Here is a 27,051-nt window from a genome sequence, read left to right as displayed (position 1 = left end):
GGAGCTGAATAAAGAGACTCCCTAAGGTACACCAAACTTTTCTATTGTAATTTTTCCATCCTCTAAGATTAGCTGTTTGAAAATCCAATTAGTCCCTCAATAATCATGACTGTTATCTAATGATGAATAAACCATCTGCAGAAAATATTGCAATCACAGGCACAGCTGTTACCATATGCTGAAATTTTCTTACATGACCTTGGTTGCTACAGTACCTACCAGCTGAAATAAGACGTGGAAATATTGCCAGCTTCAATTAGACAAGCAAGCTGTTCCTTTCCCAAGGCTGTTGAGGCACTTCAGCCATTAACATAAAACACAAACCAAGGCGTTATTACAAATTTTGATTACTCGTTCCTAAGCTGAAGAGGTGAAATTCTGGAAAGAATTTCAGTTCATCCTTATTAGCGTGGCTAAAAATAGAAAACTCAATACTTGATTTCAAAAGATCCCCAATTATCTGTTGCTTCTAGAAATGGAATCTTAAGCCTGGAGTGGGAGGGGGTGCGGGAAGCAGAGAGGCTCTGGCAATGAGCTGCCTTGGGTTTATTTAGAACAAAGGCACGAAAGGGGATTTTTGGCAAAGAAGTCTGGCATGCTTTTCCCTATTCAACAGGTAGGAAGTATGTGACCTTGTTTATTGTTTGTCTACCATGAGGTCTGTTTCTAGCAACCTGAGACATTTTAATAAAAGTAATCCTTTAAAACCTTTCCAAACTTAAACTTTTAAACATGCATTTGTAGTAAGGAGGTGCCAGCTTGATTATGTATGCTTTTGTCAAGTAGTAAATATTTTAATCTTTTGGAGATTTTATGTTAGCCCTTCTAATCCATGTAACCCTTTCTATATTACACTAACACTAAAAACCTGAATTTTGACATAAAACTTAACAAGACTAAGGAAACCAATGTAATTTCTTAGGCCAGGAAAATTATTTTGCCTTTTAATTGCTTAAATTATCCATTCAGTTTAATATAATGCAATAAAAGAATAAAAGAGATGGAGAGAATAAAAAGTGTGGGTTGAATTACAGTGCCTGCAAGCATTCCCAGACCTATTTTGTTTTATAGATTGCTCACTAACGTTTCAGTGTGTGATATCAGTATTTAAAATCTAGTTTCTCCAGTAATTTTTGTAGGATGACTAAGTCACATGGCCTTTTTTTGCTCTCAGAAAGCTGAAACTAATTCTGTAAGGGAGGTCTGTGGTGAAGATAATGACTCTTCTGACTCATTTTCCATGGACATTTTCTAATACCTACTTAAAAAAATAATGTTTCTTCAAACAGTACAATTGCCCAAATTATTCATTGCAATAGGGATACTAGAATTGCTCATGGGATGCTTGCTCACTATTTGTAACTTTTAATTCCTTCTTCTATCTGCAAATAGTATCACCTGAAGTTAAAAGTACATTAAATGTACCGCTACAATAATTTGCATGACATAAAGACTTTTTACATAACTTTGAAGGAGAGAAAGGATGGTCTATACTGAGATATGGTACAGCTTCTCAGTACGTAGGGAAGAAATAGAAAAACAGAAGTAGCCAGTCACATACATTGCCTGGCTTCTACCACACCACAGTCTCCTTTATCATTCACCACATTTGTAATTCTCTGCTTTTTCTCACCTACACAATGAACTCCCATTTTCTATTTCAGCATCCCTTTAAAACATGTTCCAAGTGTCACATTAAAGAAGCAGAAAATGTCTGTCCTGTTCCCAGACTAAGAGCTCATTCCCACAATGTGGTATCTGACCTACGCTTTCCAGGTCTGTGCTCCAGGAATACACCAAAAGCACCGAAGGAGCTTTTGCTAAGAACATTATTGTGTGTCCTGTTAAACTAAACAGTTCCACTTAATAGATAAAAAACAATTACTAGCTTGTTGCTAATCATTTTTTATATTAAAGCAAAGTCCAGTTTAGGGAAGGCATTGGGAATTTTGCTACCGCCTTTGCAAAAGGCAAGACTTTCCTTCCTAAGATTACAATGGAATTATGCTGGCTTATGCTTTAGAATGCTTGTAATTATCACTAGTTCCTATGATTAAAAAGCTCAATGCATGAATCAACTATTTATAATACAGTTACAAGATTGTGTGTGTTTGCACATAAATTTCATGTATAATCAAGTGTACTGACATTGGAATATCAACTAAACCATATATTAACCTTAAAGCTTTAAGAACTGATTGTAATCCCTTACTAATGCCACAAACTCAAACTGCAGCTACTTTGTGATTGCAGTTTAAGAATTCTGTACCCTTTTTGCAAAGTCCACTTATCCTGCTTGTTAGGCCACTGCAGAAATCAGTCCACACCTTCCTCAAAAGAGACAAAAAACTTCTGAATCAATAACCACCTGAGGCAATCTTAAGTCATTTTTAATTAGAAGGGAATATTATTTTCTATAATTCATATGTATATTCTAATGCTGTCAGGGAGGCACAAAGCAGAAAAAAAATCCCAAACTATTTTCTAGATGTAGATAGACCAGCTTTTGGCACCACTTAAGACATGGTCACTTGGGTCAGCACAAGGACAATTCTGAGACTAGGAAGACTTTTTCATTCTTTCATTTCTAATTGTAGTTAGTGAACATGTGTTTACAGTTGACAAAAATTGTTTTTGCAGTAATTTTACAGATGTGTACCTTATCATATTCCTTTCACCAGTCATACAATAGAGGAAGAAAACAAGACTGATCTATTTATAATAGAGTTAGGAGCCTTCCCATGCCTGGATATCACTTATTTCAATAGACATAATTGTAACCCTTCAAACAGCCTGTAGTTTTTCAGGGACCATACATATTTTAGGGTGGTAAGTGATTTATGTTCTCTTTGTCCTGCTTATGAGAGTGTGGTATGCTCACCACTAGCATCTGTTTGAAACGTAGTGCACTAGAAACTGAATCCAAGGTTATGCTCAGTGAAGAAGGTAGAGATATGAGTTACAAAACTGCTTTTTACGTTTGTTTCTTTAAAACTCTTTCATTATCTTTCTTAATAGTGTGTTGCCATCACAATGGCACCCAATTGTTTACTGCCTAAACCTGGCCTCTGTGCTGCTGCCTCAGCAAACTTTTGTATTTGGCTGCTTCACAAAATTATTTCTATTTGGGTGAAAAATTGGTTTCAAAGTATGTTCAGGATCTATCTTTTCTTTCTGCATATTCCCTCCAATTCAACCATCTGTGCAAATTAGCAATGCTGAAATGCTTATTAGAGCTTTTTCCCCCTCCTTGATTAACACTTCTTGCATTTAATGAAGTCTCATAAATTGTGGATCAAATGTTCAGACCACTTATTTCACCTGACACAAGTCTAAGAAGAAACACAATGATGCATCCCTTCAAATCTGGGGCTCTGAAGCACCCAAAACAGTGAGCAAATGGCAGAGGTGCAATGCCAGTTTGTGACCTGGCAGACAGAATAAACCTGTCTAGAAAAGATGAAACATCTGCAGCTGTCTCAAATCCTGTCTGTCTCATGGGCTTAGGCCTTTAATTGTAAGCACAGGTTGGATGACACCATGAAAACTGGATTCACATTTCTGAGGGTTTTAGGAATGTAGGCAGGCATGCAGACATTTAGCCTGAGGAGAGCTGTGAACATACAGAAGCCCCTTTATGTGGTTTCATCTTCATCAGAAGCACCAGTCATCAGGGCTGAGTGTGGAGGGGGACCAGCACTCACAGCACCTGAAAGAGAACTACAATACAAATGTGTCCATCAGGAATGCACTCTGGAGAAGGAGGATTGAGGGCTCAGAATTGGAGATGGGGGAGCAAGGGCCAGAGTCCAGACTGTCTGATTATACAGCCCCCAGTGTTGTTTTTTCAATCAAGATTGGGACATCTGTTCAGATATGAAACACTTTGAGAAGAAGATTCATTTACCTCCTAAAATTATCTAGTGAAATCAAACTTTTATCAGTTCAGATTGTGAAAATTAAAGTTCAAGGAAAATGCGAATCAAATCTCAAGTTGTTTAGTGATGCCAGATACTTGAAATACCCCTGAATTTTTCTTCCCTTCCTCTCCCTTTGCCGGTATTGTGAAGACAGAAGGAAGGAATGGATTCAGAACTGGATTTACCTATGAGCTTGGAACATAACCCCAACAAACATTTTGGGGGGAGCCACTGTCAGAAGACAGGAAAGATATGTTTCATTCTTTATATAAAATCTCTTTACACTCATTTTTCATCTGTGAATACAACACCGCAGACAGTCTGACCTAGAAACATACAACTTTTATTTCCAGGTGTAATTCCTGCTGACAGCTTGATTCTAAAGATCCACTTTGCAGGCCAGTGTTTCTTAACTTCGTTTAATTGAATGACTTTAAGGATGTTTTCAGGAAAAGAAAAACATAGACCATCTCTACAGTGTCCTCACAATTGTCTTCATTTACAAGCAACTTAAAATTAGGCTACAGTTTGAACGTTGATTTATTACAAAATGAAAGTCTGTTTTCTTGGAATTACAGGGAATATGTGTGGTTTCTTTCAAATTTCACAGACCAATGTATTAAACACTGCCATTGATGCATAAAGCACAATTTGAGAAACACAGCCTCCAAGAACTATTTGAGGTACTGTGTTGGATGCAGACTGAACAATGTCTTGGTTCCTAGGATGGCTGTCCAATCTATTATTGTGTTGAAGGCCACGTTTAATGCTTCGATTGCTCTCCCTGATGTATCTGCTAAGAAGTAAGCCAAGTGAATTGTATCAGGTAAGCTGCGTGCTGCTGTTGTGTACATGTAATTTGGCTATTGACTGTCTTATATCAACAAGCAACTGCAACCAACACTGGGTAAACTGAAGTTTGGCAAGGCTGCCATTGTCAGCAGATAGAGGGAGAGAGTTTTTGCAGCAGCCATGTGAGGAAGTGCACAGATTAATTTCTCGTTTACCACCCTGCCCAATACTTTGAGGAAGGAAAAGGATCTTCACTGAAAAATGAAATTTAAAAACGATGATCCAGTACCGGCATAAAACCAAAAACCCAGCACAAGCTCTATAGCTTCCTGAATCCACAGACCTTTAAAATTTAGTCAGATACACCAAGAAAAGCATTTGATAGATGAAGAAATTCCCATGTTGGGCCTGGCAAAGGTACTGCATTGACATAATTCCTCCTTAAGATTCTAAGGTTCAAATGCTTCCCTCTTGGAAGAAAATACCAATCCAGTTATTATCCTTTGCTCCCTTGTATTACTGGTTTTCTTTTATACTGATCATTCAGAAACTGATTAGCTTTGCAATTTTCCTTCCTTTGCTTAGGAAATAGATAACCAGAATTGTAACCCTCAGCTTTCTGTTTCAATCTTGTCAATGAATCGCAATCAATTTTATTTTTTAGAAATACTGGTAAGGCACTAAATGTGCATATTATTAGAACCTATTAAAATCATTGGGACAGCTGTTTTAGAACATATTTCCTTGAAAATAATTTTCAGCCTGAAAAGCAGGATTAATTAGCTTCGCAATGACCTACATAGATTGTTCAAAGTGCCTGATTGCTATCAGCCACCCAAGGAAAAAGTTAAGAAAATTGCACTATGAGTTGATCTCATACAGGGGGCATGGAAAAAGAAAGTACATTATTTACAAGGTAAAAAAATAACTTGCTAACAACATCAGACAATCTACTAACATCATCTGGCAAGTCATTTGAGTTTATACTCAAAGAAGATCTATTAGAACCAGAGGGACAAGGCAATAGAATAAAATAAGATCACTGTCATTATTATGAACAACAGGAACTGTCAACAGTCTCTGATGATTTTACTGTTGTCTGTCTGTCTGTCAAAAGAGGGAAATGTGTGTTTAGTATGTCTCTTTCTTGTCATACAGCATTTCTTATTTTTTTGTCTGACATTTTATAATTCTGTAAGTAGTCTAAAATTCAGTCTTTTTTGGTGTAGTTTTGTGCTATGTTGTACACTGCATGGACACTTGACTGGGTTTAGGGCTCTACAATAATATTTGTAAGGGAAAATGAATCAACCCAGTATGTGCAACACCTGTCCATTCTCCTACAGTAATAAAGGATAATGGTAAAACTGCGCAGTGTGAACATGGCAGGATATATGAGGAGAAGATACATCAAGTCTTTGTGTGGGCTGGACTTCAATCTCTTGTACTACTGCATCCCAGGAAGAAAGCCTAGATGGGGTTCCACTAGAAGACTGACTGTGAGGGTAAGCCCTGAGAGCTGCTCCATAAGTGATATAGGGCCAGGAGACTGTCATTCCATCCCTCAGATCAGCAAGGCTGATATAGCAGCCGGAGGAAGCAAGGGTTGCATGTGCCTGTTCAAAGCTCAGCATACTGTGAATGTGGGCTAGACTGCTGTTCCTTTGATGGCTAACCCGATGTTTTCAACACTGATGAGTTGAAAACCACCAACTCCTACCTGCCCATTCTCTCAGTTTGGTGATATCTTTCTGGTCTTCTTCACTACCAGGCAGGTAGAGCCTATCCTATTTTTTCAGATCTGATGATCTGAAAAAAAAGTTTAATGTCAGGTGCGAACATGCAAATTTCCCTGGGTATATCCTTCCTCAGATCATTGATGAAGATATCATACAAAACGAACATCACTTTTTTTATGGACTGTTTTTTTCTACAATAACATATATTAAAAATGAGACCTACAAGTGGCACATAAGGTGGACAACTCTAAGGCAGCTAGATCATAAGCTGGACATTCTATTTAATTCGTGCTGAATCTAGCATGTACACTCTATGTGCAGCAGTAGAAAGTGGTACAGTACAGAAGATCTTTGTGAGCACTGTTAAGAAGGCAAAGGCTCATCCATCCAGACTACAGCGATTTTGCAGTATATCTGCCCTCCTCACTCCTGCAGTCTGCATAACATGCTAGAAATTTTATTCAGATAGATGGAAGGTACTTACAGAGTGAAAGAGATGGGCTTTGTCTAGTGATTTAATCAGCAGAGAGAATCCAGGTTAGGATGGACTTTGTCACTTAATTATTTTCACAACTTTACCTTCAATGTTCATAAAATTATGCTGCACCTCTTGGGTAAGTCAGAAAGCTTTGCTCCTTAACATTTGCAGAGTTCAGATCTGAATATAAAAATGGTATTGAGTTACAAAGTAAAATCATAAAAGTAAACGTTTCCCTGAGAACCCAAGACTAAACCAGATCCAAAATATGTCATCTCCCTTGAGCTCTGTGTTACATCTGTAAGACCAGATACAAAAACCTTGGTAAAGTCTCTCTGAGTAACTAAGAGGCTGAAAAAGACAAGGCCAAATGAGATACAAAAATTATCCAGCCAAATACACAGTCTGCTTGCAATAGCACAGAGACTAGAAGTACTAAGAGCCTTAATGCTGTTTTTTGAAACTGTTATAGGCACCCAACTTGGGCAAAATAGTTAGGTGTTAGGCCCACTGGGGCTCCAGAGCTTCTGTCCCAGCTGCATCTGTCCCCTTTATGACTAAAGAGAACTTTACCTTCCTGAAACAAGACAGAAGAGTTGCCAAGAGAAAGACATTCTGAAGAACCAGGCTCAGGTGTCTGAAAGGCACGAGAATTGGGATTCTGCGGAAAACACCAAGAATCAGTCGGGATTCAGAGCAACAAACTTGTTTCTACAGGTAAGCAAAAGGAGCACCCAGCTGTTGCCCACCAGCTCAGCTGTAGGAGGAAATAGGTTCTGGACTGCAGCCGCTTGATCCCATTTCAAAATCGGTGTGGGTGGGGGATGTAATAATCATAACAGCAATTTTTTTCAGGAATATTGAACACAAGCAATGAATCAAATAAGGGTTGGCAGCAATTTATGTAAGCTGGGATCTCCCTATTCTTGTAAACAAGATCTGAAGATAAACTTCTAATCAATGACATTATAAAACTTCCTCCTGCTCAGTTTGTTACAGTCTCAGAAAAACAACAGCTCAGTCAGGTAGAACTCCTCTTGTCTTGGGGCAGAAGGATGCTCCAGGACAAGATTTATTCCAGCCCCATTTTCTGTGGTAATAATTTAGAAGAGTTACGAAAGATCTTAAAAGCTCACTCACAAAAGCTAAGTGTTTCTGTAGAATGTGATAAATTTTATAATAATTTGAGACACAAGAAGAAACTGCAGCTCTGTGTGGTAGAAAGAAGGCAAACTGAATGTTGTTCATTTGGAAATGTTCTAGAGGGAACACTATAATATAAATTGGTTTATGATATTAATAAGAGAGAATTCAAAGGATGATTGTTGGCAGAGGAAAATTTAACCTGGCCCAAAACTTTGAAATTACCAAAAGTAATAGAAGCAGTACTGAAAAATTACAAGATATGTGAGTATAACTCAGAGACGATCAAACTGCTTCAGTAAACAAAATATGAAGCCAGTTGGAAGGAGCTTGCTCTCCTGAGGGTTGCTTGCATGTGGAGGAGCTCATTTTACATCAGGTTGTCAGCATAAAATGGCCCAATGTCATAAGTGCCTGAATTTACAAGGCTGGGCCAGAAAATGCAATGGTGACTGTCAAGAAGCATTTCAAACTCAGGGTACAACCCCAGCCAAAGCAAATGATAAGGAGGCAGGAGGAGGAGGGGGAAAAGGTTTAATGTTGATGGGAAGGTACACATTCCACCTCCTAGGTGGAGGGCTCTCTGCTTCCCTTTGATTATGTAAGTTTTGGTAGTCTGAGTCCAAGGCAAAGTCTGTCAGGCAGTGAGCACTCCAAAGAGCTAAAAGATAATCTCTCTTATTTTATGAGCACAAGACCATATTTCTTCAGATGCAGAACTGATCCAGCTACATGTAACTTAACAGTGGAAAACAGGTCACTGTGCAAGGTCAGCGCTGAGGCAGCAATAGATCTATCAATATTAACCATAATCTATTGGAGATGGCTCCATGTGCCTGCTGGAAGAGGCTGTAGCAGGCTACCTCAGCTACTCCAAAGCAAGCCTTCTATTCAGGGAAACAAACTGAATGAGCTGGGAAACAAACTGAATTATGTAGGAAACAGACATTTAAGAGAAAGCATACATTTAAATCAAAAACTACAGAAGAAAGCAAAAAACAAGTCAAAATCTGGGATTAAATGAAGCATCATTTTTCACTTTCAGAAAGAAATTTCTTTTTGGCAAAACATTGTGGAAGACAAGGAGAAAGGAAGGGCTGAAGGACACGAAAGCCATCAGTGTCTAATTCACTATCAAATATTCCAAGCTTGTTAACATCCACAAAAACTCTGCATAGCCACCAAAATTTTTCCTGGTGTTTGTATTGAACAACAAATATACAGGAGAACAGCAGTGTTGATACTAAGTTCTGCTGATGTTAATGATAAAGAAATGGACAATTTGATAAATATAAAAAGTGTTTTTAATAACTGTTTCAGTTATTAATATACTCTAGTTTTTGTATTTCCCTGCTATACTTTCCCTACTTCTTTAAGTTCATGGACTTCCTGAATTGATGTTTTGATTCAGACTGACATGTTTAGTTAGTGTATGCCCTGTGAATCTGTTTATTTCTTTGCTAATTTTGTTTGCTTGTTTTTGAACCTACATGGAATTGTTGTCTCCTCAACATAATCTGCCAATGAGTTGTGTTATGTAAATATTTAAGTTTGTGAAAGGTACTTTTATTTTTATTGCTTTGAAACTTCCATGTCTGCACACTTGTATATAGAGGGAAAGGCTCAACAGTTTTCCTATTTATTACTTCACTCTTCATATTTTTATAGATCTTTCCAAGTTGAAAAGTCCTTTCTTTGTTGTTGCTTTACGTGGAAGTTGCTTAAAATTTCTGGTTATCCTTGTTCTTCTCTATACCTTTCCTAGAGCTACTTTACCTACTTTAGTTCCAGTTCTAATGTGTGGAATGTCCAGATCTACACATTCTATTCAAAATACACAGCATTCAAAGCAGCATATTGATATCTTGTCTGCTCTCAGCAATTCTCTAAAACAGTTCCTCTATCATGGAAGATAATGCCAAGATCTCAGATTACTTTCCTACTATGCCTTCATCCTGTTTAAGTGATCGTGTTGCACCTTGATATTTGTGAACAAAATTAATTATCTGGCAGATTGCCTCTTCACAAGTTCCCAAAATTCTACAACTTTTTTTTCCCCCATCTTTAGTATTCTTTGCTCTTCCTTTGGTAGCATTTATGCCCTTTTCTATTTCCCCTGCCCTTTTCTATTTCCCACAATTATATATGACTTCCACCTATTTGGGAGGATGTATTTTTAAGAGCTACTTTCTTCTTTAATCTGGCTGTTTCATGAAGCTGAATCCTTTTTATTTTGTGGTTGGGTTTTCATTGAATGGTTCTGTTTTCATTGAATGGTTCTGTTTAATTAGCACTGTTCATTAGCTGCAATCCTCTGATGTGGTGGTTTTAAACTTTCTCCATGCAAGCTATAAAAAAATTGTCCTTCTAGCTGCTCCTTTTTAGCTTCCTGTTAACTAGTTTTCTCATGGTAATATGTAGATCTATTTAAGAAAGTAATGCTATTGTTCATTTCCCTTTCCATCAACTCAGTTCAACATGCCTATATGAAACTATATCACAGTCAAATTGCTGTGTTCCTTATATTAAATGTGTTTGGTGGGGGATTATGTTTGTTTGTTTGTTTGTTTGTGATTCTTGTTAGGTTTGGGTTGGGGTTTTTTTTTAATGCAGATAAAAATTAGTTAGTTATAAAAAGAAGGATTTCAAGACCTCTTCAGAAGCAAAATCCTTTCTGGATAAAGACAAAACCTGCCTTTTTATAGTGGAGATGTAGGTTTTTCTATGTGGTAAAGATGCAGTTGCTCCTCTGTGCTCTCGTTTTTTACATTGGATTGATCTTAAAGAACAAAAAAGTCTCTAGCTGCCTTGAAAAAGTATAAAGATGTATAAAAGGTTGAAAGGCAGGTGACTGCAGAGAACCACTGCTGCCCCTAGGCAGTAGCCAGTGAGCAGAAAAAGCCATGGTACACCAGTGTCTCTGACGTGTTAGTCAGGAACCTTGGTGAAATGACCAACGTAGGCTATCTTAGTCAAATGGAACACTCTTGAATTGGAATAGGGGAGTTAGCTATTTTTTTACCAAAAAAAAAAAAAAAAAATCAATCACAATTATTTACTATTTGATTGCTGTAAAGGGGAAAAAATTGGATATCTCACACCCCTACAATCTTTTCTAAGGACAACCTTAGTCTTCCAACATTCCCTTTAAATTACTTTTCATTGGTACTAAAGTAAAATTATGTGGTACACTCCCTGTCCTGGTTTGAGATTTGTCACATAATATTATGTACTGAAATTTTGCTAAAGTTTTTTACAGCCCAAAATACACCCTCAGGCTTGTATGAGTACAAGTTGTCCCTCAGTCATATTTTCTTCTTGAGTTCTGATTTTGCCATTTTGGAAAACACTGGCAGCAAAGACCATAATAAGTGGAAATAATGTCTGAGTGAAAACTGCAGGAGCACAACTTTTCCACAAGTTATATCATATACTCATTGTTCATTGTTTCTCTATATAAAATGTTTCCTGACAACCTATAACATCAGGGCCAAGACTAACTTGTTTTATGGCAGCAACTGGTGTGTATAATCAAAATTAAAATCAGAAGACTTGCAGGGATTGTCTGTTTGGAAAGAGAAATAGACCAAGAGGTATCTGAATATCTCTTCAAATTCCTACAATGCACATCTGTGATGAAGTAAACACAGCAAGGAGCTTTTGCTAGTGTCATAAATAGGATCAGATATGAAAGATCTGGATTGTAATGTTCTTGGTACTTGAAAACATAAACCAGGGAAAGACTTATGCCATAGATCATAAAATTTGAATTTAAAATGTAGAATTGAAGTAAATTATATAATTCACATTTTTTTAAAAATCCCATGTAAATATTATTCAGTAATTATGCTGAAAATTTTGCTTATCTATAATCATCTAACAACTTTCTAGGATAACTGTATGGTATTCATTTTATACAGTCAACAAGTGATACATACAGTTAAGTGAGTTATGATACATATCCTAGCTAAATGGGATGAAAATAACTTAAAGGTGATATCTCTCAGAGCTTGTAATTCTAAGAGCAGAATCAGCAAAACTTGCAAGATTACCAGGTTAAACATTATGATCAGTGTGAATAACATGCACACTTCTTGACAAATTTTAATTTTTTCCACTTGTTCTGTTGTGCACTGGTTATGATAGAGGGTCAGAGAAAAAGATAATCACTCTTTGCTCTGTGCTACAGAATGGTTTGCATGGTCTCTTTACCTTGTCTTCTCTCCAGGCTCCTCACCTGTGTATAAGAAAAACAAGATGTCAGTGACTAGTTCAGCAGTGATTAAAGTTGACTTAGATGCCCAAGGGCAAACCAAAATCCTTCTTTGCTACTAAAAGACCTGATATTTTCCTAAGCTTTGCAGTTCACCCAGCATATAGGATTGTACCTGCAAACATGATGAATACCTAGGCACTGCACATGAGTATTCTAGATCTCAGTCAGGTTTTGGTAGAGAAACCAGAGAAAAAAATCCTCCTAAATTTTCAGTCCAAGTGGTAAAATCAGAGCATGCTTAATGTGCTGACTAGTTCCTTTTCTTCAAAAAAATGCAGTTTGGGATGCTACCTTTTTTGTAAGAGTAAGAGAAGCATCCTTTAATATCACTCTTCACAATATTTATTCAGGAGATGGGAAATCCAGGAGGAAGAGGGAATAAAAAAGAACATGAAGAATGATGAAATGTGAAAATACAAGATGGGTTAATGAGAACCCTCGCAGAAATTCTGTAGAATGAGAGCTAATTCTTTAAGGCTGTTTTTAATAACACCTGCCAGAGAAAAGAGTGAATGTGATCAAAGTTATTTGTTGTTGCATGTACTTCCTTGATTCTCACAAAATCACTCTGCTTGGATAGCAGCTGTTGGAACGGCACCCGAAATTCTGCCTCTGAGAACAATTTAATGGGCAGTTTTCACATTAACAAATATGTAGTTCACAAGACTAGCCAGCAGAGAGCAACACTATTTAAATTTGAACTGAGCGTGATATCTTGACAAACTAATTATTACATTACTGTGCATAAAACTGTATAATGCAGCACATTAAATGTAATGCTGTGTTACATCAGTCACAGCCACTCACTGCCAATGCATTCCGATGTAATGCCTAACCCAGAAAAACATGTATGCAAATCATCTGCATACTTGCTTTTAATTTGCATGATCTTGAGGGGTTCTTCTGAGGTTATAATGTATGGCAAACTTGTAGAATTAAACACAGATGTACTTTTATTTCACACACAAAATTTAACTGCAAAGCTTTAACAAGGAATTTGCACAATGAAATTATTCCCTCTAGCCACCTTAAGGGGTCAGATGGTCAGAATTAATTCAGTTTGTGCAGGGCATATTGGGCAAATAAAAACCATCTGTTTTATCTGCAAGTTTTTCTGTATCTGTTGGTGGAAAAAGTTTACCATCTCCTTTACATGGCAGCCCTCAAAAATTCCTAGTCTGGAATTACTCCAGTCCCTCTCTTGGTGCAGCCATTGGACAACAGCTATAAAAACTGTCTGCATAGTTCATTGGGGCATTGGTGAGGTGATCTGCTGAGTCCAGTCACCCTGAGAAATGCCCTTCAGTCTAGGCAATGATTTCTTTGCCCTTGTCTCTATTTCTTTCAGCTTCCTAAAGATATAGGGACCAACTTAAAATCCAGCTGTACCAAGAATGGCAGAGTAACAGGCTTTCCCAGATGGTGGGAAAGCCTCTTTACTCTGGCATCATGTCTATCCTGGTCCACAGATTTATACTGGAAGATGATGTGTCTGCCAAAGAACATAATTTCTTAATGCTGCCAGTGAGCAGAGCATCTCTATCATTCTCAGCCTGGGAGATGTCTTGGAACAGTTCTCAGATTGATAGAAAGAGATACTGAAAGGTGGCAGTGAATTCCTTGGCAAATATGAAATAGGTTCTGGAGGGAGAAATCCTGAACTGTCTCAGCCATATAGTATCTCTAATGTTCTTTTCCCATCTGCATTATTTTTCCACTGAGGCTGAACCAAAAAGTTAACAAAGACACAGACTATCCCTTTCAATTACTTAGGGATGAAAATTTTTTTCGTTAAACAAGTTCCAAAAAAGAACAAAAACTAGGAAGAAAAAGCATTTAACTGAGAGTGTAGCATTAAACTTGTAAAGTGGCTTACTGAGCATCTTACAGCAACATAGTACATATATTATATTGAAGCAGAGGCAGGCAACCAACTTTCTATGAAAATCTTTCTGTTTTGCCAAATTAAATGATTTGGTCTGTGTTCATCCAGGCTCACCCACAAAGCATTCTTGTAGCCTGTCTTGCAAAAAGGAATATTCAGAGTAAATTTTACTTAAATATTGCTAAATATTTCCAGAAGGTGAATGCGAAATTAACATAGAGACTTCACAGCAGCAGTCTGATCCAAAAAATTGCACTCAGCTTAGGAAAAAGGAACTGTACCACGTATCTAGGCAAAATACGGGACATGTCATGAATTATGAGAGTTCAAAACAAATAGTGGACAGAAGGTGTAGAGGTCAATCAGAAGTCATTTTGGTTTTTTGGTCAGATTAACTTCCCAAAGCTTCTGAAAGAGTATGGAGATCTTTACAACACAAAACCGTGGAAATATCACTGAGTAAATAACCTGCTTCAAAAGATCCTCCAAACTTGCCTGTACTCCTGAAATCACAGGCATACATTACAGTGGAGATGATGTAATATACAGATTTAAAACAAGAATATGGGACTTTCAATATCAAGAAGTGTAACAGCACTGAGAGGAAGTAAAGAGGTACTGATTCCTCTGTTCCTTTTTTGGTTGATTCCTAGTCTGCTTGTCCTGGTGTGTTTGAACAGTGAAAGCCAACCGAACTCAGTTGGTTTCCACTCTGATCTAAAGTGTAGCAGATGATGCTTGCAGTACGAAGGGTGAGTAATAATGTCTTTCACATTTGCGTTTATCAGATTGTTTCAAATACAGCAATTAATTCAAGTCTCATATAATGCCAGGAGCCATCGTACCTTGTGTAAGCACAGTATAGAAGATTATTAAACCAGCTTTCTCTTAGAGCATTTAATGTGACACATCTTAAGTCATTCTCTTCACTTAGACTATATAGTCAGTACACTTCCCCCATTACTAAATGCCACAGGAATTTATGTCACTGATGTCTATGGGGCTTGATACTTATGGGGAAGACGAAAAAGCTCCAACTGGAAACTCAAGCCAAAAGGAATATTCCTCAAGGAGAACAGATGTGAGGGAATCCTCAGAAAGGAAGATCATGCAAGACAAGTTATGAATACCATCTGAATTGGAAGGATTAGTGCAAAGAGCTAGCAGAATATGAGTTCATGAATAGAGGGACCGCAAAACACCCCTCTGTCTTCTGGAAAGGTTGTTCAATTCTATCATAAACTTTCTGGCACTATGGCCACCCAGAGGAAAATGCAAAGTTAAGAGCATCTTTTCCATCTCTTTTTATATGTCCTCTTACTCTTTATCTTCTAATTTTTCACAAGAGCATTATTTAAAGTAAAGAAGCAGAGACAAGGCAGGCCATAAATTCATTTTGTGCCACATGGTGTGGTGTGCTTAGCACTCCCTCTTACTTGTGCCTGAGCACAGCCCTGCCCAACTTGATAGCTGTGATATGTCTGCTTAGAAGGTACAAACTGCTACAAGATCCAGTAGATTCAATCTAGAATGTATTATTCCAAAGCATTTGGGGCTAAGGAAACATTAGGCTGGCATGACCACAAACAGGACAAAGGCATAGCCTCTTCAGCAGTCTTCCTGCTGTGAGGAAATGGCCAGCAAGCTACAGGAATTGTGAACTCTATTTCTCACACATTAACCTGTTACTGACTGGTCCTTTTCATGGTTTTTAACATCATCAGGATCTCCAGAACCATACTGGAGGAACATTCTGGTCCCAACAAACACATATAAGGTAATCATAGATCATATCTCCCTAGACAATCTGGAAAAACCTCCACTGCAACAGACATTGCCTTCTTGCAGCCAAGGTCAGCTGTGTCTGGAGTGCTGACCTGGTGGTTGAAGGTGACAGTGTCTCATGGTATCCCTTTTGCATGCTTTACAATCTAGCCTGCTCTATTTTCAATCTAATTATCTTTTTTGCCACTGATGTCTCTCTCAGTTGGGATGAACTGGAGGTCAATTGGGATGAACTGGGATATCCAGATGCAGAGGGAAGGACTGCTGTAGTGTTTTTCTTTCCAGGGCAAGGCATGGACATATCTTCAGTGAACATCTCAAACATCACTGCTCATTACCTCTCAATCCTGACCAGTCTGCAGAAGGTCTGGACTTTTTCTTTCACCAGCTATTTCTAGGGTCTTGATCGTCCCTTTCAAAGCCACCCACACTTTAAACAGAAGGGCCATGACACAAAAATTAGACATGTATAGAAGACTATAGTGGAAGGCCATGTGTACAGCAACACTTCCCAGGCTCCATCAAGCCAGAACCCAAAGGTTTCCTGATCCTGATGTAGTATTGTTGTATAGCAAAAAATGGATTATTCTTCCATGAAATTCTCTGGAAAGATTGCAAATGGATTTTCATGACTTGGAGGAGGTTCAGCTGTGTTTTGTCTTAGCACCACTGCTGAGCAGGAGAAGAAGACATACTTTAGTCTAATCATATCTTCCTTATCAGCACATTTCAAAGTTCTAACAAATTTCTAAGTTCTAGGTAAGTGAATTCTTTCGGAAAATTTTACCAGTTACACATTAAAGATTATTCTTTAGCTGTGAGCTTTGGTTTGGGAAAATCAATATCTAAGTATCCATCATGTGAACACACATCTACCAAGTTGCATGCAGAAGAGATGCTAGGCACCACATAAATCCATAGAAGGGTTAGAGTGCTAGTCTTCTGCAATTATGACTGTTTCAAGTTAAAAAACAAAAGCATCAATTTTAAAAGTGTACTTTTAACTAACTCTTTCGGAGATTGGCTTCAGAAAATATGAGAATTCTGAAAGCTTTCCTTGGAAGATGGCAAAATCTTCAAAATCATCCCAGTGAGTACATTGCCAACGACTTATTTCAACACAGCTGCTAATCCATCATGTGCATTTTATGGAAAGAGTTTCCTCATATATCAGATCTGTTGGGCTGCAAGCTAGTCATAGTATGTTGTGCCTTCACCTGAATTTTTTGACTGGAATAAAGGATAAAAGATATCAACCCTCTTATGTGCCAGGTTCTTGAATGACAGAGATAAAAATACATTTTGGAAGCTGCTTATTGCTACATTATGCAGTCACTTTTGAAATAGTTAAAACTCCAAAACACCAAATAAATAAGTTGGAATACCATTTGCTGAACACAAATTTCTAGATGTCTGCCCACAAGGGAAAGAGAAGCCACTTTTTGTATTTGTTGAACAGAAAATGTGGCATTGCAAAGACTATGAATTACATAGTGTTCTCCCTGAAAAATAGAATTGCATAATATGTTGTTTTACTACTGCACGTAGTAAAAAATCATTCTTAGGTCCCAAAGCCAGAAAAAACAACACATGAAAGGACAAACTGACTACAAGTTCACTGCTTTGGATATAAAAAGGTATCTGGCATGATGAAGTCTTTTTTAGTCCATGTGGTTTTCATTTGAATTGGTTCATGTAAGGTTCTTTCAAGAGGAGGAAAAAAATGCGATAAATCTCCTTAGGAATAGAGCTGTGCAAGCTTGGGAAACTCGCTGGGCAAGCCAGCTTCTTTTGTTTGCCAAATTCTAGGGGCACAAGAGCCTAATGAGAGCTTAATTAAAATTGATGTGAAAAAATTAAACACTTTAAAGTATTGTTTGGGGGCTTGCAGAGCTCATGCCAGTGAAAGTTGATAATTTTGTGGGTTTGGAATTTAATTACATTAATTGGGGTTTTTTCATCTACAGAACTCTCTTGCTATCTCTTTTCTTTCCATCTAAGAAACAAACTAGAAAAATATTGGTAGGAAAGAGCCCGTCTGTTTTCCTCAGTTTCCCTGGGTCCAGAAGAGTGAGTGAGTGAGTGTTCACGTCAGAGTTGAGATGCTCTTCCCCTTTCAGGACATTTTTCTACGTGGTCTTTTGCAGGCAAGCATGAAATCATTCTGTTTGAGCTTTGAGCATATGTGCATTCATGCTACACATCCTTGGACAGAGCTCTCTGCTGAGCACAAATTGATATTTTCTGTCTTTCAGCAGGGGCTTTAGCTTGGGCTCAGCACTGTAAATGCAGTAACATGGCTTCCAGTTCAAGGCTGTCATACATCCAACTGGCTCAAGTCTTGGGCAGAAAAACTTGTATTCTGCCTGCAAATTGTATGTAGACCTTCTCTGATACTCATTCACACTGAGCTTGATCTGATGCCTGTTGGAATCAGTGATAGTCTTTACACTTCAATAGGTTTTGCAATAATCTTCCTTCAATGTCTTGCAAGAAGTATTTATCACTCAGAACTTCTAGGGACTTAGGGGGCCCCAGGATGCCCAATATCTAGAAGTGTTAGATTTTGCCATTTCAGTTCAGACATCCCTTTCACACAAAAATTAACACTCTTGTTCCAAGCGAATTTCCAGTTTGGTAACAGATTTAGTGAGCATGAACACCATTCGCCATTCATCATCTCCAACGGCTGCTTGAAGAACTTTGAACTCTGGCAAGTTCATGGACAAGACAGGAGCTCACTTTGCTAGTAGCATTACCTGATTAGAGCCTATTGTGCACCAGTGCAAAACATGGCTGGGAATCAGTGGTGTTACATCAGCCCCATGAATTTGAATAGTCAGACTTTATATGGTTTTAAAGGTAATATATAAGTATATAAGTATATAACACCTTATAAGGTTGCTTGAAAGCGAAATGGCATCAGAAATGATTGTATTTTTTAATGGAACAGTTTTATCTAAGTCCTTACAAGTGACGCTCTCCATAGGTATTCTAACAAAGTTTCAAGGTCAGACAATTATTTCTCTGCTTATTTTTACATCAAAAATATTTACTCAAGCTAGACCAGAAAAGTTTAGTCTATCGGCAATGATTTTTTGGGGTTGTTGATTTTTTTTTCATTTGGCAAAAGAAGCTAAAATAAACAGGTTCTTTTGGGTTTTTTTTAAAAAGTCGTCTGGTTTTGGGAGGAAAACACCCACTTCCTGAAGTGGTTAATCTTGAAAACAGAATTTTGGGACCCCTCTGTTATAATTTTGTATTACAAACCAAGTAGAAAAACAACTATCTGAGTGGTGGAGCAACATGATCAGCTGGTTTTTTGCTAAAATTAAACCTTTCTATGAGCTAGGCCAGTGGATATCAGCTATCTCTGGATATGAATATATTTGTGTCTCAAGGGAATAACATGGGTATTTTGATGAATAAGTCAAGCCTCTAGACAGCCCAACAGAGACTATTTCTTACATATTGTTCCCAGGGAAACCAAACTGAAAGCAGAACTTTCCAAAGAGGAAGCAGCCATCACAAAACACTGACCAGCTGTAGGTGGATGTGCTTCACAGAAATACTTCTGGGTTTTTACCTCCTTTTATCTATTTCTTAACAGTAAATAGATCCTTTAATCCCATGGCTCCTGCAGGTGAATTCAGCTCACTAATAAAGAACATGCTTTTCCAGCCACATCGATTTTACATTTGTATAAAGTCCAATGGAGTCTGTTCAGTAAACACAAAATTCTTCCACTGGGCCTGAGAGGTGTGATGACAATGAACAAAAAACCCAGACAGAAGCATTTTTCCAACTTAATTTTTGCAATGAAAAAAATTTCTTCAAATCACCTGCAACTGAGCAATAAAGCTCAAGCACTGTAAATTCATGCATAAATTGGTTCTGTAATTTTCATCCCTACCTCTGTACCAAAGCTAGCTTCTTATATATGCACTCTTATCTTTCTACTAAAAGAAAAGATATTTTCTTTTAGTAGTCTCATCAATACAAAGAACTTTTAAAGCCAAGTTATGGCACTATCAGAGTCAACCCAGAATCTTTTGATCAAGTAATCAAATTAAATATCAAAAGGCAATTAAAAAGATTTCAGTCTACCTCCAGCTTTCAGTCAAGCATGATGAAAGCATTATTATTATTTTATTACCTTCCACTTTCTTGAATCCTGCCATATGGCTCAGGTGATGTAGATCCACAATTATTGAAGAAGGTTTAACTTAGATCAAAGCATCATGGAATTCAAAATTTTACTACTTTCTCTGAATTTCAGCAATGCTGTTCCATGGGTTTCTTTCCGACCCATTGCCTTATAGTATAGCAAATTCTCAGTTTACACAACACTTTTCACATCCACAAAGACATCCAATATATCACAAAGAATTATTATTGCACTTACATTTTTCATACCCTGTCAATTCTTTTCTTCATCTTCAATTAAATGTTCTTAGCAAGAAGAAAACAGATCTTCCTTTTTTTGTAACCACAGTATTTGGTATCCTGGGATATAATGTGAACAGTATGCTGCTCCTGCTATTATTATTAATAGTAATTTTGTATTATGTAATTTGTACCTTGTACAACGTTCAAAATCAGCATATTCCTGTGCCCAGAGTATTTCTGATTTTGGGGGACATGTGGCACCAGTTGTATCTGGATGAACTGCAACACAGAATAACAGAAGAATATCCTTAGGAGCTTAGTGGCTGGTGGGATAAATATGCCTTCTTCTTTTGACCAGCCAGTTCTGCTGGCTTCAAAGCAAACCAACTCCATGAGCTCTCAGAATTTTTAGGATGACAAGAAGATTGCCATCTACTGACCTGAAGCTCATATTGTACATATTGATCATCATTAGGGGGCTGAACTCCCCAACCTGTCCCCCACATATAGAGCAGATGGAAAGAAATGGATTCATTAAGAGGAATTCAAAGCAGGATGTGTCCTGAAACACTGTTTGCAAAGGTATTTTTGTGTCTCTGGTGATTTTAGGAGGACTGAAGGAAGCCTCCTAACTGGGGCACTTAGTAGTTAGATATTCAGTGATTGGAGTGCTGCAGTGGTACAGGGAAAGGGTAGCTCCATTGTTCCTCTGAGGCCTCAGCCCATTTTTTTTCCAATAAATTTCCAAAATTTTTATAGCAAGAGCTGTGGTCTTTCTGCACCCTTTATATTTACTAAAACCCAGACATCCATCTGCAGAGCAATAGAAAGATCAGACACCAAGAAAATATAGAAAAAAAAGCAAAAAGAAGCATGGAGAGACAAGTTGTGATGTTAGTGTGTGTGTGTATGCATCTGCCATGATGGTTTAAGTATGTTTTGGTGTTGATATGTCTGTAGGAAGGAAAGGACAAAATAATTTCAAAAAAGTATAACACCAATAAGGTGATCGTGAGGGAATGTAATTAAAGGGATGTGAGGCTATGAGTGCTGATACAACACAGTGGAAAGGGGAAGGAAATCAGAGGCATGAGAACATAACGGCTAATGAAGGATCTTAGAAGCTGAAACCAAGAATTTAACTTCATAAAAAGTACATCAGGAGCCCAAGGATGTGCTCTCTTCAAGCAGACAAAAGCCAGATGTAGTGGGGCTTGCTATGCAGCTTTGGGTCATTATTACATGTTGGTTCCATTACTTCTGTCTTCATCAAGTGTTATTAACTCATCATCACCACAGGCTGCCTTTTTGTCATGTACATCTTTGTACTCTGAGCAAAACGTCATTCATTGCTCATAGTTTCTTCCAAGCAGAGTAGCAATACCTTTGTGGCTGGAAGGATAGTCATGATACCTGAATTGCTGGAGCATACTATGGAAGTATGGCAGATCCTGCCAGGGAGCAGGAAGAAAATAGAGCAACAACTCATATGTTATACCTCTAAGATGCATAAGTGTGTATAGCCAAAAATTTCTTCATTGCCATAAACTGCTAGGGTTTGGGACCCAAATAAAAAGACAGCTCACGTGAACCTTAGTTTGGTTTCAAGTAAAAAGTCTATTTCATCCTTTATTTTTGATCAAAGTTATTACCAGGGGTTTTTTTCAACACTAAAAGGAGGTTTCAGTGTCAGCTACATAGCTATCTAAGTATTCAAAAAGTGTCACCAAATTTCAAGGGTTGTTCTTCACAACAGATTCTTCAACTTTTACAAGAGCTATAATTTTGACCGAGTTTCCAGTCAGGTGCACATTAGGAATGGTTTTAATCAAATTAATTAGGTGCCACTCATCAAATAAATATTTACAAATAGGTAATTTTACCTGTGATGGGGGAGAAAAATAGCAGACACTCCTAGAAAAATTTCCTGGCTCTTTCTGGTGTTTTTTTTTCTTGCCTCTGTTATTAAGCAACTACTCGTTTCTCGATAAGCCCCTGATGTCAATTCAACCCTTTCATACTTCAAATGGCTCTGGGCTTTGGTTTAACTTGCAGCAGATTAATTCTGTCTCTTCCATTGAGTTTAGTTGTCTGTGACTTCCCTGCAAAAGCAGATATTTTCTTTGTGAACAAACTTTGCTTCTCTGAGATATTATTCAGCTTTGTGCAAACTGCCATCACTCAGAGAGGATGTTCTCCAGGTTTCTTTTGTAATCTGCTCTGTACCAAACTCAGGCACCTTCTAGGAAGCTCATCTGTGCCCTAGGAAAAATGTGCAGTCCCTCCCTGCTCAGTTTCTTCTCACTTTCAGAGAAAGGCAAGGCAAGTCTACTGCTGGTTGTAGTTTCTCTTTTCTTGACTTGCTGCCACACAAGGTTATCAGTAGACTGAGCAGAGGAGTGATGGTGGTTTGTTTCCCCTGTCACAGAGGCATAGCAACAGTTCACCCTCAGAAGATGTATGGCAGGAATGTGATGTCCCTGTTCCAGTGAGCCAGAGACAAAAATCTCTACAGCACTTGACCAGAATCAGCTGTTCTGCTCTGTCGTGCACTGGAAGATCTCTCACACCAGCTGGATGGGTGTCACAGCCACAAACTGAGTGAGAAGTGCCAGGGTTTGCCTCAGGCATGGAGCCAGAAACAGAATCTGACACAGTCCCACAGTCATGCCTAGCTCCCAAATGCATTGCTCCTATTAAAAATCTCCATCCCTTTCCTGAAACCCATTTATTTTAGGGAACATCTGTTATGCCGGTGTAACTGGAGGGCACATTGTGTTGGTGTAAACAAGGCCAGGGGAAGTTTCATGCTGTCTTCCCACCATGTCTTCTTTGTTCTGCTCCCTTCTCATCCCAGTGACAGCTGTGTCCTGGGCAGAGCTTACCATTTCTGTGGAATAGTGTGGCATTTTTATCCTGATTTCCTAATAGTGTGATAATTGTGAGATCATGTCCTTCATGTGTTTGTGGAAACAGCCATTGTAGAGGTACCCTATAGCCCTTACCCTTCCTGGTAACTTTTTATCCTGTTTATCAGTCTCAAAAAATATGCCAGAAGGTTGAAGAGGTTTGAAATATCAAATGACTGGTATATCTCCTGAGAAAAAGGTGTGATGAAAAGGAAGGCATGGTAATAGCAGCACACCAAATATTAGACCTCAGAAAATTTGCAGGATTTCTTTTCTCTCTCCCTTGTATCCACTAGAGACAAATGTATACGAAACCTAACTCCTTCAGTGCTGCTGCTAGTTGAGTTACTTTTTGTCTGTAAGGCTCAGTGTAAACAAAGGTTATCTCACTGAACGCTCCTTCCAGTCTCACTTTGGTATGTAGACAAGACTGACAGTCAAGAACTGTCTCCTCCAAACAGGGTAATGATCAAAACATGGGGAATAGTGTGTCAGAAGACACTTTTATGTCTTCTGCTCTCAGTTTCCCAAAGGCTCAATACTGTGAATGGCCAAGGCTTACACCCTTGCTTATATTTGGGGTTTGCTTTTTATTGTGTTTATCTTGCTGTTTCCACATCCACTGATGTATGTGGTAGCAGAGGCATGAACTGAAAACAGTTTCATCTGTAGATCTCCATATACAGCAGGTCACCCGGCCATACACAGGAAACTTGACTTCCATGGACAGGTTTTGCATTTTCTACTTAGAAAATATTAATAAGAAAAAGCATCTATCAGACCAGACAGTCTTCACTGATACGTGCTAAATAGATAAAACACCAAAGAATCAAAAATGCTAGTTATGAGTAATGGGCAATTCAGATATACTTAGGACCCCCAGATCACTGAGTCTGAAGCCTTATCTGACACTACTTCTTCTCCCATCTGTGAAATTATGACATACTAAGTGCCTAGATTTCAGTAAACTAAGAGTGACCTGGAGGTTAAATTTAATATTCCATTGTCATGAAAGAAATGTCCTTGCTGCACACTGTAAATTCTGAGAAATTCCATTAATGTGTGTAGACAAAATACTTAGGCTTCACACTATGAAAAACCCCAAAACCAGACAAGGGCAACGGGCAACTTGATCCCTTTGTAAAACTTTGTAATTTTCTAACCCATGCTTTTGCTACTTGCAAAACTAAATTGACCCTGAATTTAAATTTTACAAACATTGTAAAGAAAATTTCTTTTTTTTTCCTCCTTGTCCTTAGCCTGAAGTTAACTTTATGTTTGATTAACTCAGAGACTTATTTGCTAATAGCTACTGGCAATAGTGATGCAACATTGTCATGAATTTTCATCTTGTTCCACTACATTCCATCAAAAACACTGAAAAGATTATCCTTTTGTATTATGCTAGGATTCCTCAGACAGGCTGTGGTGCCTGTGAAAGGTTCTCAGTAAATACTGCTTTTATTTCCAGGTACAATTTTGGAAGACAACAGTTACACAACTTTCCAAAGAGCAACAGCATCCCAGCAGCAAAAATTTACAGCTTTTGGACCAGAGCTATGGCATATGGGTCGGAACTGTTTGTGACTCAAACCACAGAGGAAGCTGATGCTTTCCTGCAAAAAAAAGATGGAGCTTTTTGCTCAGCACTGCTGGTAGAAAGGGGAAAAGACAGCTATCAAAATTTTATTTCCTTACTGCCTGACAGTAATGCCTGACTCTGAGAATTCAGGTAAGTAGGGAAAAATGTACTTAATAGAACATGAGTAGGTCTGTTTTTGAAGCATCAGTTTCAGCTAGGGAGATAATGGGTAATTGAAAAGCCTCCTTGTGCTGGACTGGACTAGACCTGCTAGGGAAGACATGATTATAAAATATCTCTCTCAGACATCTGTATGTTCTTCCTGAAGCCTTTTCTGTTTGTTTCTGATGTGAAATTTTACTTTATTTGCCACAATGGAGTAGTGTATATAATTCACTTCCCATTAAGGTCCATGGGGACAGTTAATAGAAGTGGGGCTGGCAAACAGCCCTCATCCATACTGCATTGTTTGAAATGGTTACTCAATTCCCCATCTTTGACATTGTTTTCAAACATGCAAGTTTTTTTTAATGAACAGAGTAAACTCAAATGTTAGATCAATTCGATTTTCTTTTATCCTTGGTAAGCACAACTGAAACAGGATAACTCTAAAATGTTGCATAGACCTGTTAAATAGGAAGACTTCTTTATAAGGAAAGCTACAGAAAGCAGAGAATTGTAAAAAACTGAGGAGTGACAGTGCCATACTTGTAGACAAGATGAGTACATGAAAGAAGGAATGCTAAGGAGAAATGATCAAAAATGTGTGGAGATTGTATTAGTGAACAATCTCATTAGAATGATTCGTAGTTGAGCAATTTTGACTTAGAGAGGTTCCTTTAATTCATGGCAAGAAACTGGGAGGTCCTGGAACCATAGAAAACCAAGAATTAGTGATAGAAAACACCAAAAGTTTAGAATTTCCAACGTAGGTGATTATTCCAAATGTTTTGAATCTTGTAGCTTTGTCGTGTTAGATGTTAGATTTCATACTAATGTTAAATGTGGACACTCTGTCCCAAGACCATTGAGATCATTTCTGCAGTACTAGAGCAGGATGCGTTATACTTCATTGGTTTCCCAGAGATATTTATCTAACTTGTTCTTAAAAATTTGCAAGGAAGGAGATAAAATGCTATTCCTAATCTGCTCCTGTATTTTATTGTGGGTTCTGATCACTGATAAACTGGAGGGATTCTGTTAATGAGCAGTATATCCACCTTAGATGAAAAGATGCTGGACTAGATTTTTATAATGGCCTTATGTCTCATTTTCCAACTTTGCAGATCTTTACAATCACCTTTTCTGTCCAAAGGTGGTCTTCCTGCTGTCTTTGGGTTAACATAAAGCTAACAAATGACCAATGATAACTATTATTGCTACTTTAAAGGCACTGGCATTGCTATTACTATAATTAGTGGCACTACTATTTTACTTTGTTTATATGACGGATTGCTGGCAGAAGGAAACCAAAAATGAAACAAAATTTTGATAGACTAGTATGTAAACCTTAGGAAAGTGGGATTCCACCTGAAATGCAGGAAAACATGAAGAAGTAGAATGGGAAGTGTAGTCAAAGTCCCTTTTCAGTTTCTAAGGGAAGTTAGACATCTAGGTATAGCAGGACTGGGCCATGTGTCAAGGGAACATTGTGGGACAAAGTGAGCGTCTACCAGTCCAAAACATCTACCTCCTCCCAATACACTTCTCATCAATATTCCAGATTCTTCAAAGACCTACTTCCAAGATGCCCTGACAGGTGCAGTTGGTGACAAAGTGGAGAGTAAGCACTGTGTTGCCAAGTAGGACAAATGTAGGACCATGAGAAAATCCCTGCTAAATCACGTGATCTACAAAAGTGTGGCATGCCCACCAACACCCAGGCCTGAAACATCCGTTTGTCATCTTTCCAGGAAAATGTTTCCAACACTTTAAAGTTTTCCGTGCTTATTGAAGATTTTGTTTCTTGTGGCATTTATGTGCATTTACGTAACTTCTGTAAATCTGTTGCTAATTGTTGTATTTGCTTCTTTATTTCATTTGTCCGATGCCCTTTGAGTGGTTTCAATAAAATTGCATATTATGACTAACGGTCTCTGTCCCCCATCAGAGAGTACTTTTATGTCTCAAATAAAGAAGGTCTGACAAATAGA

General features: G+C 38.0%; 2 long non-coding RNA genes across 3 annotated transcripts in view; one reads left to right on the top strand and one right to left on the bottom strand.

Moving 5' to 3' along the window:
* Positions 1-27,051, bottom strand: part of LOC120410027 — a 270,677-nt gene that overhangs the window by 19,151 nt on the left and 224,475 nt on the right. The window contains exon 13 of the long non-coding RNA XR_005601950.1: positions 12,285-12,309. This is a non-coding gene — a long non-coding RNA (uncharacterized LOC120410027). The remainder of the gene's footprint in view (positions 1-12,284; positions 12,310-27,051) is intronic.
* LOC104686548 lies at positions 506-27,051 on the top strand. 2 transcript variants are annotated; one of them, XR_005601951.1, is made up of 4 exons: positions 506-616; positions 4,646-4,746; positions 24,788-25,048; positions 26,622-27,051. It is a non-coding gene; the product is annotated as an uncharacterized LOC104686548 (long non-coding RNA). The 2 variants fall into 2 exon arrangements; XR_751363.4 differs by lacking the exons at positions 506-616; positions 4,646-4,746 and adding an exon at positions 7,260-7,646.

Source organism: Corvus cornix, chromosome 5 (genome assembly GCF_000738735.6).
Source record: "Corvus cornix cornix isolate S_Up_H32 chromosome 5, ASM73873v5, whole genome shotgun sequence".
Lineage (NCBI taxonomy): Eukaryota > Metazoa > Chordata > Aves > Passeriformes > Corvidae > Corvus > Corvus cornix.
Note: the sequence above shows the minus strand (reverse complement) of the source record. Positions and strands in the feature narration are given on the sequence as shown.